Source organism: Hesperophylax consimilis, chromosome 17, assembly GCF_061612785.1.
Source record: "Hesperophylax consimilis isolate HC1 chromosome 17, BYU_Hcon_1.0, whole genome shotgun sequence".
NCBI classification, from domain to species: Eukaryota; Metazoa; Arthropoda; class Insecta; order Trichoptera; family Limnephilidae; genus Hesperophylax; species Hesperophylax consimilis.
In genome coordinates, this window is record NC_142852.1 from 25,693,140 (window position 1) to 25,704,929 (window position 11,790).

An 11,790-nucleotide genomic window follows, 5' to 3' on the forward strand; every position below is an offset into this window, starting at 1 on the left:
ATAATAGTTTTTAGCTACAGAAAATATTCATTCACCGGGCATCACATTCATCTTCAAATATCTCATCAGTATTTTCAGACGTGTTTCTGCAAGATAAACCATTTCAGAGGCCGCATATAACAGAACTCTCCAATACAGCTCGGTTGTTTTTTTTCAGGAATTTATGTGAACACGGGAAATCAGTGCGACAAATGTTTATTATTATTTCCCTTTATTTCTGAATTGTAAACTGTTTTATTACGAAATCACTTCTGCAGCAACCAAATCAAACACACTCGACCATTTAGATTTCACTTTTAAGCTCCATTCGCGTAATTATGTTTTGCGATATTCATGAGCATAACATTAAAAGCATCTTTTGTCACAAAGGCAGTCTTCCAGAAAACTTAATTTATTTTCTAACTGCCTTAGAAATGTTATAGTAATAATAGCTAATTTTACGTTTGGAGCATTTTTTCTTTGACCATAAAATAAATGAGAAAATTGAAGCTTCAAAAAATTATTTAGAATCAAGTATTTTTTTTAAACCATATTCTCACATTTATTAGTAGGTAGTTTTATAAGGAGTTTCTCATTGGAATTAATATTTTCACATGTTTTATTTTCGGAGACATAATGGCTTAGAACTTCCTTTGGAGGTACTTTTTACAGAAAACCTCAGCATTCAGGTTTTTTGTCTAGATTAACTGGACTACTAAGAATGAAAAAACATTTTACCTGTTGTCTTGACAATTCTTTCAAAGCGTTCTAAGCACGCCTTTTTAACATCCGGCGGGTCTATGTAAATTTCCGTATATGGGGATCCCCCTTCATTTTCTTCTCGGGGTCCAAGCTCCGCCTTGATGGTAACAGACTCTATATTAAAGCAACCTGAAAGACAATACAACAAAGTATATTAACCGTCAATGTACAAAAAAACTTGTTTTTAATTAAAAAAATTTAAATTAAAGTAAAATATCTACGACAAAAGATAACATTGATTGACCACACAGGAGCAAGAATAAGGTGAAAAGAGTTTAAGCTTAATTAAGGAAATTATAAAGATGTCACTTCAAGGACCGATGTTTCAAGAAGGAAAAGATTTACTCTTGACTACCTTCAGAACACGGTTTTGTTGTTAAAATCAATGGAATGATATTTTCTTTAGTAAATATTTAGTTAATAGACACGAAGATATGTTAAAAACAGATGAGCGTTTATTGTGAGCAATACTTGAGCTAAAAGAGTTTTGTAGTTTAGTAGTTATAGCAAAGATTTATTTTAAAGTAAATACGTCCTGTTTGCACGACATTTCGGAACGGACGTGGATTCCGAATATCCGAATTTAACATTCTAAATTTTACACGTATGCAATGCAACTAACCGTCTGTCTGAGTACTTTCAGAATTTTGCAAACATTCCTTCTTTATATCTGGAAGATCGAAATTTATATCTGTATACGGTATTTCATCTCCGCCTTCTTCCTGGGGCCCTGGTTCCGTCTTGATGGAAACAGTCTCTTGATTCGGTAGATCCATGGCACTGCTGTTGTAGCGTTTGGTAATTTGTTCCAGCCAAACAAATATACCTGAAAAAGAACATAGTTGTGACGGAACCCTACTTTGTATCTGCTGTGAAAATTTGGTTTGGCTTGTAATATTCTGTAAAAACAAAGAAATAGTATTTATAACACTTTATTGGAAATTAAGATATAATTACATGTGTACCTTGACCTTGAAGTTAAAATAATTGAAAACGGTTGAAAAAGTTGTCGTTTATGGTCAGATATATTCATATTTAAATAGGAATTGCCGTTCCGCTTTGTGTACCGATTGGCGTACGTTAAACTATTCTCTGTCCAAGTTAAGAACGACCTGCTGGAGTACCAAATTTGGTTTGTTCTGCGCATACCACCCCCCCCCCTCCGCTCCGTTCCTTCTCCATCGCTCGGCCGCAATTCCTATCTCCGCTCACAATTCAGTATGTCCTTGGCTTTCGTTCTTAGTGCCCGCGCTAAGAGAAATTAACCCATTCAGACCCTGCGATAAACTGGATGTTCAGCCGATATGTCCGAATTCATTATCACCAATTACGAAAAACAAAAAAGGACAGGTAAACATTATTTATGTGTTATTTGTATGACTATTCGATTTACAACAATGCATTTTTATAATTCAAGGATATAGATAGGTAATAAATGTATAAAATTTGTGAATGTTGGTGTTGATCGGTTTTTTTTATGTTTATAGGTGGTGCACAAACCTCATCGGACAATGATAATAAATATGTATAAAAATATTTTATCTGGAGACCCTGATATCTCACAAACATGTGCCATTCACTTAATTTCTGAGCAAACGGGTATTGGGCTACACATCATCAAATATACGTTATTGCGGTGTACAAGAACCGGTGAAGTCAAATCGCCAAATAAAAAGAGAGAGCGACTGAACTTTTTGAATATCGATCACATTGTTGATGAACTCGAGGACAATAATGATAATTCGTTAGCTTTTGAAATTTCAAATGAATCATCTGAGGAAAATTATTTTTGAAGTGAAACTTCTTTAGGCGCGTAATGAATTTTCGGGGACGGAGTAAAACCGAGTCACGATCGAAACGAAAATGCGGGTACCCCCACCACCGATTAAAGTTCATTTGATCTAGTCAAAGTTTTGAAGTAACATATAAATGCTTCTTAGCTCATCCCGACAACTGGCGTTGGTGGTGTAATGGTCAGCATAGTTGCCTTCCAAGCAGTTGATCCGAGTTCGATTCTCGGCCATCGCACATTATTTTTTTGTTTTTAACGCCTTTTTCATTCAATATCTTATTTTTTAGTAGGTCAGAACATTTTTTAAAAGAAAATAATATTGCAAAATAATAAAAACACTTATCTCACTGTGATAAAACATTACTCCGCTAGAGCGCGCTTTGCGTTATTGTGTTGGATTAAAATTATTATCTAATCCGTATATTATGATAATTGTATTACATTTATTTAATTAATTTATTTATTTTGATAATATGTAATAATTTACAGAAAAAAAAATTAAAACTATCTCCCTCTGATAAAATATCCGTTCGCTAGAGCGCACTACGCGATCTTGTGTGGGATTCTATTTCTGTACATTGTACATTATTTTAAAAAATATATTATATTGAAGTGAAACTTCTTTAGGCGCGTAATTCGGGGACGGAGTAAAACCGAGTCAGGATCGACACGAAAATGCGGGTACCCCCACCACCGCTCACCGTTCACTGTCCCTCTCTCACCATATGCGCTTGTTGAGGTGGGGGAGCCGCTCACGAACGTTCTCTCTCTTCTCTTCTTTCCTCTCTCTCAGACACCAGCGAACTGCGCCACGCCAAGCATCAGCTGCTTGGTTAGTATACTGCGTCGTGAGTGTAATACGAGTGAAATACGTAATTGATTGTGGTTCATACGGTTTAACAAAAGAAGTTTCACTTCTGTCTTGCGTAGGCTTGACACACCCACTTTTTTTTTTTTTAACGGCAATGATGATATTTTCAACTTTGGATTTATTTCTTAGCCGATTTGATAAATCTGATGCCTAATAAAGTACAATATGTATTGTAATACTATCGTCATCATTATTTGAAAATGTTTTAATTTTTTATTTTATTAGTCGGTAGGAAAATATATTAAATAATTAATTTATTAAAATAGTGGGTCTGAATGTGTTAACGCTCGTCCTTGTAGGAGTAGGGAGAAGGGGCGGAGACATGCGCGTTCACGGGTTGTTCTAATGTTGGACCGAGAATAGATAGTTTTAGACATTTGATCATGACATAAGAACAGTGGTCGCTACCAAAATGAAGAGCAATGAAAATAAAAATTATCACTAACTAATATCAACTATAGTAACTATACTTAATAACTATCACAAGTATGGGATTATGCGTTAAACAGCGCGGGTGACTGGATTAAACAATGGACGTTAAAGAAAGCATGTGTCAAAAATATATCAGTTAAGTCATAGACAATTATTGTAGTAATTTCCAAAAACCCGATCTCGTCGGTTCATTCCAATAACTTAGTCTTAAAATTATCATTAGCTAATATCAACTATCGTAACTATAGTATGGGATTATGCATTAAACTGCGCGGGTGACTGGATGAAACAATGGACGTTAAAAAAAGCATGTGTCGAAAAATATATGAGCTAAACATAAACAGTAAAGTCCTAGAAAATTATTGTTATAATTTCCAAAAACACGATCTCGTCGGTTCATTCCAATAATATTAGTCTTTTGTACTATAACATCATGTTGTTGTTCTTCAAGGTTCGTAGAAAACGTTTTTTATAAGGTTGGCTCATACAGGCATTTGAGGCTCCCACCACTTTCCCACCCCGGTATAAGTAACAGATGGTTACTCCTTCAGGGTACACAGCAGGACTCTAATTTTTTTAAATTGATATAAGACTTTAGGTATACAACGATTCTAGACCTCAAATTTCCCTGCATGAGGGGTTAGTTAGCACTATGCAAGATGCTCAGATTAGTATAAATGTTAATAGTGTATATGGGACATTGTTAGTTTTTACATATCAGATAAATGCAAAACAAGTATGTACAAGTGGAATCAGATTCTCTGAGTCGGCAGTCCCTCACAGGTGCAATCAGACGTCGGTTGGTCAACAGGTGAGGTTCGACAACCGCTCACGCTCGCAGTGACCGTCTGATTTTACCCAAAGAAAGAGATAAGCTGATATATAGGCTGTGAGCAGCCGAAGACCCTAAAGAAGAAATCGAGCGTCAGACGGGAGAGGATCGCAAGGAAGGTGGTCTAGCTCTTGCAGACCTCACGACAACCAAGAGCACCTCGTAAGGGGGAGGCGCGACTCGTAATCCATACACCATATACAGAGGATAAAGGAGAAGCCAGTTTTTATGCAGGGACGACGGTCTGTGATCCACGCCCTCGAAGGGCTGGGACAAAACATTACATAAAAGGTTCAGTTTCAACAATCTAAAAACTGCGTCGACCGTGATTGCTTGTAACCTGTAAGAATCTACATTAAAAACTACGAAATGGTAAACAGATAGGCAAAAAGGAAATAAAAACAAAAGAAATAAATAGCATGGAAATAAGTTCATGGAAAAAAAAAAGTTCATGGAAATAAGGGCATATCGTTGTCCGAGGAGAACAAAAGCAGTTTACATGGTACATAACTTTTAAATGTGATTTTATGCTATTCTCCAACTCTCAATTCAGGCCATCGTTCAACCCAAGTCCTTACAAATTTTCTCAGACATTCGAAATTCTCTCTATTCGGTACGAGATCTACATTAGAAATCGGTCTCGTTATAACATTCAAACCATTTAGCATTTCCTCTCTGGCATCCGTCATTATCTCGCAATGCCACAGAATGTGCTCGGCTGACTGATCGCTATCCCCACACGCGCAGTTTGGATGAGGGGACAGGGCGAGGCTGTGAAGTCTCCCCCTGAATTCGCCGTGTCCGGACAGGAGTTGGGTGATGAAGTGATCCAGTATTATATGCGCCCCTTCCATTCTGGCTTTAACTGACGGGAAGAAAGAGTAGGTCCATCTTCCCGTGTTCGACCTATTCCATCTTATTTGCCATTCGCTCAATGTTCTTTCTCGCATCTCTCTTAGAAGTCCTTGGAGAGACACAGCTCCACCAGGAGTGAGTACCACTCGTAGGTGAGGAGCAGGTCTGACTCTGGTAAGCTTCTTTTTTGTGATCACTTCCCTAATTTCAAGATCGATTAGCAGAATGCCAGCCAATATTGGCAAAGCGTCCGAGGCAACAGTGCGATAGGCTCCTGATAGTGCCAGTAGAGGGATTCGCTGGCCCTTTTTAAGTGCGGCGTGGATCAGTACGTTATCCAGGCGGTGCTGCCAAACAGAGGCGGCATATGTTATTTGAGAAACATAAACCCCTCTGTACAGAATACGCAGTGCCGAAGATCGCAATCCCCACTCCGCAGTTGAGTCTTCACAGTTTCATAAAAAGACCCTGGGCCCTACTGGACACATTATTCACATGTGCCAGAAAAGAGGACGATCGATCTAATGTGACGCCAAGATATTTAGTATTTTCTGCAAATTGGATATTTGAGCTGCCCATTATTATAGTAGGGTTCCTTCATCTGTCGAGGAAACCCTTCATGAGCAAACCCACGGTCTTATGGGGATTGAAGTTCAGTTTGTTATTCTTTCCCCATTCTAAAATCATTTTCAAACCTTCTTCAGCCTAAGATTCCAGTTCTCTTCTACTGTTCCCCGAGACCAAGTACAACTTATCATCAGCATAGTCTACCGAGATACATCCCTCAGGCAAGGGCAGCCTTGAGGAATCGTCGAAAAGGATGTTCCAGAGTTCCGGTGCGAGGACCGAACCCTGCGGACAACCCTTGTCGACGTGCCTAACAATAGTGATTCAGCCATATGTGATAATGATGAATCTGTTGGATAGATAGTCCACCAGAATGTTAAAGAGCCTCTTGGGACGATTTCGCGCTTTTAGTTTAGACAGTATCATCGGACACCACGCATGATTGAAGGCACCAGTGATATCTAAGAAGATCCCGATGACATACTTCTTACAGACCTTCACCCAATCAAGCGCATTTGTAATGGCGTGCTCCGTTGACATCCCAGGGACAAAGCCAAATTGCCTTTCGTAGGCCGGGGACAGGGTTTGATGCAAACGTTGGCGTATTAGTTTTTCTAGAATTCTACTAAATACTGGTAGCAGAGTAATCGGGCGATACGCTTTGACGTCTGTTTTAGGCTTATCTCAACCCTAAGGGATGACCCGAAGCACGCCCTTCTTCCATTCAGAGGGGAAAATTCCCCTCCTCATACACGTTTCTAGCACCTGGAATAGTTCATTCTTGGCGTAGACCCAAACTTTCTTCACTATTATACCGTTAAGCCTGTCAAAGCCTGGTGCCTTCTTCGCTCCCAAGCCCTTAATTATTGTATCGACCTCAGATATTGATATTCGCATTATGTCCTCCTGAGCGAGGCTGGGTGGGAGCCGTGAGAGATTTCTAATCTGTTTGTGGTGGTCGTTTTTCCCAATTACTGAAATGGGACAAGCTTGCTCAGCAGTATGCTAGGAGTGGTGGCCACATCAACACTCTCAGTGTCCATTCCCTCTTTTTCAAAAATGATGCTACTTAGATACCGTTCAGAGCCTTTCCCGGTTTTATCAATGGCGCTGTGGAGAGTCCACGGGTCGGCGTTATCCACTTCTTTAACCCAGTTATGCCAAGCAGCTCGTTTTGCTATTAAGATTGCCGATCTGAAGGCTCCACGAGCATGCCTAAGGTTTAACTCAGCAGTTTTTCGCTGATCGGGAAACCGCCCGTCCCTTCTGGCACAACCTACGGTTCTGGTAGCCTTCTTAAAGGCGCTCTTACGCAAAGTCAGCTCACTCGAACACCACGGCGTCCTGATGGTCCTCTTCGGGTTCGATCTTCCCAAAGAGGATTCGGCAGCTGATACCACGGCTGCGTTGAAAAAGTTCCCCAAATTGTTCGGATCTCTGCACGCTACATCATAAAAGCACCTTAAAGTATCGCGTAGTGCGTCCCCAAAGTTATCCCAATTCAACTAAGTGGTTTTGAAGTTCCAGGAAGATTTCGGAGCTTCGGTCTTCTTGACACCCACTGTATAGGTTATGAGCCTATGATCAGAATTTATCGCGGATTCGTGAACTTGCCACTTCGATATTAAGCCTGCAACAGATCCAGAGCATAGAGTTAGATCGATGTTACTCTCGCCATGTATATTTGAAAATGTGAAGCTATGGTTGGGTTTATTGAGAATTACTAGACCTTGCGCCGCAATGAGGTCAACAACGGCGTCTGCACGTCCCGTTCTTATTTCGTAATAATCGAACCACATTGGCGAGCGAGCATTAAAGTCTCCTCTAATAACTATGTTACGTCCATTAAGCGCATTTAGGAGCGCGCGTCAAGCTAAATATGTGTGGCCCAACAAGATTCCCATATTTAAAGTAAATTGAGATCAGAACAATCTCAATTTTACCGAAATTAATAACCACGCAGGTTTGGTACTCGTTTGACAGCCCAACCAGAAGGAGGGGACTGACCATCGAAACGTTGACCAGGACACCCGCCATGGGTGCACTGCCGACTTCTCCCCTGGATAACTAATGGGCGTTCTTCCTAACCGTGTATACTGCTCCTGAATAAGCATAATGTCAATTTTAAGGTCAGACATGACCTGCAGCAGCTCAGTTGTGGCAGCCCTGGATCTCTGCAGGTTTGATCTGACCTATTGAAAGGAAGGAATTAATGGCCATAGTCAGTCATACGTACTTGCGCCCTATGGCAGCTCTGTGCGCCGGGCAGGTCCTGTCACCAGTGGCGTGGTCCGCTTTTTTATTAAATTTTGTACAGGTTGCACACACTGCTCGTTGGTCCTTTTTGGGGCAATCCTCAAAATCATGCCCGGTGGCCGAGCAATGGCGAAGAGTGGTCACAGACTGTGTGCACGCCTTGCTAATGTGCCTGCAAAGGTGGCACTTGAAGCACCTAGTTGCACCAAGGTAGTCCCTCACCCTGCATGCATTCCACCCTAAAAAGCACAAGCCGCTGTCGATGAGAATCCTCCTAGCCTCAGGATGGCAGGTAATAATCATGTTCATAGAAGAACCCTCTCTTTTGCCGAAGAGAGCAACGCGGCGCATTGTGCGCAGGAAGTCCTCCTTTAGCAGACCGCATTTTCCTGTAATATTATTAATAAAGATTTCCTCAAACAGTGCCGGATCGTCTGAAATTTCTCCCTTCGGAACGTCGTAAATTACTATTTTAGGTAAGCGACCTTGTGGGCTGACCAGTTTGATTCCTTGTTCGACCAGTTTAGCTTCCGCTTTTTTTATGTCATTAAGACCCTCCTAACTGTTTGTCTGAAGGGCGAATCCAGCACCTTTAATCTTCCGTGTTCTTACCACTTTAAAACCGTCTTTGTTCGGGTTTAGCAGCGTTGTCAACTTCTTCTGCGTTTCTTCTGAGGTTTTACCCTCGGGAATGATAGGATAGAACAGGACCGTGTGCTGGGTGGGTGGGATCTGTCTTGGGATTCCGTCAATCTTGATCGATTCGGATAGGGGAATAGAGGAAGTAACACTCGCGTAAGATTAAGTGAGGAGAGGGATTGACTGGATGGGAAGGGAAGCTTTTTTTATGAGTAATTCTACCTTGTCTGATAGTCCCTTTTGGGGTTCGAGGATTTCACTCAGTGACGATGCTCGAGCTACCGCGGACGCGTGCGATATTGCCATGCTTGTGACTACTTTTTTTAATTTCATCCATTGCATTGGTTATGATAGCCTTTTCCTCGCGTTTCATTTTGTTTTTACCCGCGTTCACCGTGATGGAGATATTCTCCATTTAAGACCAGATTGTTGTTATTGAATCTTGGGTATCTACGCTAGTCGGGTCAACAATGATGGATTCTGCACCCCTGTATCTCTTCCTGTTTGCCTGGTTAGGCGAGACTGTTGGGTGAGCAAGAGGTTCCTTATCAGTTGTATTTTCAGGAGCCGTTGTTTCCGTTAGGGGAGCCGAAGTTGATGGTATTTGCTCGGATAAGCGACTTCCGTGAATGCTACTAAAAGGCGAATTAGATATTTCACCAGTACCGAGAGTCGGTGTGGGGGTCGCGAACAATGATGTAGTCAGTCGTCTACGCCCTACGGGATAGGTTTTTTTATGGTTTGGAAACAATAGAAATTTGAAAAATTGTCTATGACCTTACCTTAAAAATTTGAAAATTTGTCTATGACTTTTTCATGCTTTCAAGCTGTCAAAATTTGAAATGTAATGCAATTGTAATTTTAAAGTGGGTTAAAACCCCAGATGGGGGTGTATACTCACCTGGATAACGGTTGCACGTTGTTCCCAGGTCGCTATTTATTGATTAAGAGTTATGATATGTTACGTCATGAAAAAAAAAACGTTGTTCCGTGGTTTTTCGTAGAAAAATTGCGGAGCAAAAGTAACGCAGTTTAACCATAGAAGGCTGAAACTGAACTGATCATACAGGCAGTTGTCAAACATAAAAATGCATTCGGCCGCTCGTGAGCTCGTGACGTAACCTGAAACAAGTGATAAATTTGACAGCCAGCCATTGTCTACCACAAAAATACTCTATTCTTTGTTAATTATATCTTCCCTGAAGATGCGGTTTCAGTGTTGTAAAGTGTCACGACACTGAAGGAATACGAAGGAATAACCCTGAATAAATAAAATATCTATAAGTAAATTTTAGATTTTGAGTCAACAAACGTATATGGTGCTATGAAACCACAATGGGCGTCAATTGATAGGGAGCTGTGAACGCCCATGTTTATATTGGGTGAATAATTTTGTGAAAATAGATAAGTCGCATATGTGGATTGGTTTTTTTAACATAAATATTGCCTCATGGCGAGTGGCTTTGATTGGTGACCGGATAAATCAACCCTCCTACGATTTAACAGACATTTTAAAAGTGATATAAAGTCATGGAAAGTGATGAAACTAAAACTTTATTAACAGGGTTAAGAAGGTTAGGTTAGGTTAGGTAAGGTTTTTTTTTCATCGTTTCTAATGACATTATATCACTTGTGTGCTAAATCGTCAGTATGTTGATTATCATGGAACCGTTTTGATTATTAGAGCTCCAAACGCTGATTTGAAGTAAGGGTTTGCCACTATTCCAGGCAGAGACGAGACTCTCATTATCAGAGCTAGGGGGACTGTTTTCATGACATACCTGCGATAGAGATAATCCAACCCGTTATAATATGATGATAATATTAAATATGTACTCTTGTGCCAACGCACCTTCCCGCGCAAAATTCCCATTTTTTACCGTATGTTATACATGAGAACATTTACATTACTCAATGTGCATCTTTTTGCAAAAACAAAAACTAGGAAAAATAATCTTTCAGGCGTGTTTAGACGGATGTGAAATGCCGGATACAGATCAGGACATAAGCCTCCGGAATATTAAGAAAGAGTACCTGGATTTTTCCAACGAAACCAGACACATGGTGGATCACAGTGGAAAAAAGCTTTCGCGTGTTCCGAGTGCTACTATTCTTATTCAAGAAAGTCATATTTGACAAATCACATGTTGATTCATCGTTAATAAAAAATATATCGTTGTGCTCTAGTAAATCTGACAAAAATCTCTATTGAAGAATAAAAAAATGAGAAGAACATCGTTGACGCAATCTTGTAATACTGTGGTGTGTACTAAATACAACATGTTGCAAATAACATGCTTAAAACAATGTTGAATAAAAAACATCATATATATGAATAGGATTATCTACATGTGTGACAAAAAAGTGATGGTTTTACAAGTGACAAGTTTTGGTTTTATCTTTAATTTGCATCAGATTAATCGATTAAGGATAATACAAAAAAAAACAATAATTTTTTTTTTGCTTGAGGTTTTTCTGTGGGCGACAGTAGCTCTGGTTATATGAATTCGGATTTGTTTTGAATCTAAGTGTCATTTTCAATATTGGAACTGATATTATGTCAAGAACAGAAATAATATTTAAATTCGATATTCGAAATACCTTAGGTTTAATCTTCAAAATAAATTCAGGCATCCAATTCAAGTCATTTTTTGAAGTTTTTGTGAAGTTTTTTTATCCCTAGATATTGTGCTAATGTCACGCAAATGATGTGTTGGGAATACATGTTTTGTCGTGGGCGACTTTCAGTTAAACTACGATTGCATTATTATTTCTTTTTTTTTTATGCTTCCGATTTTGTTGTCC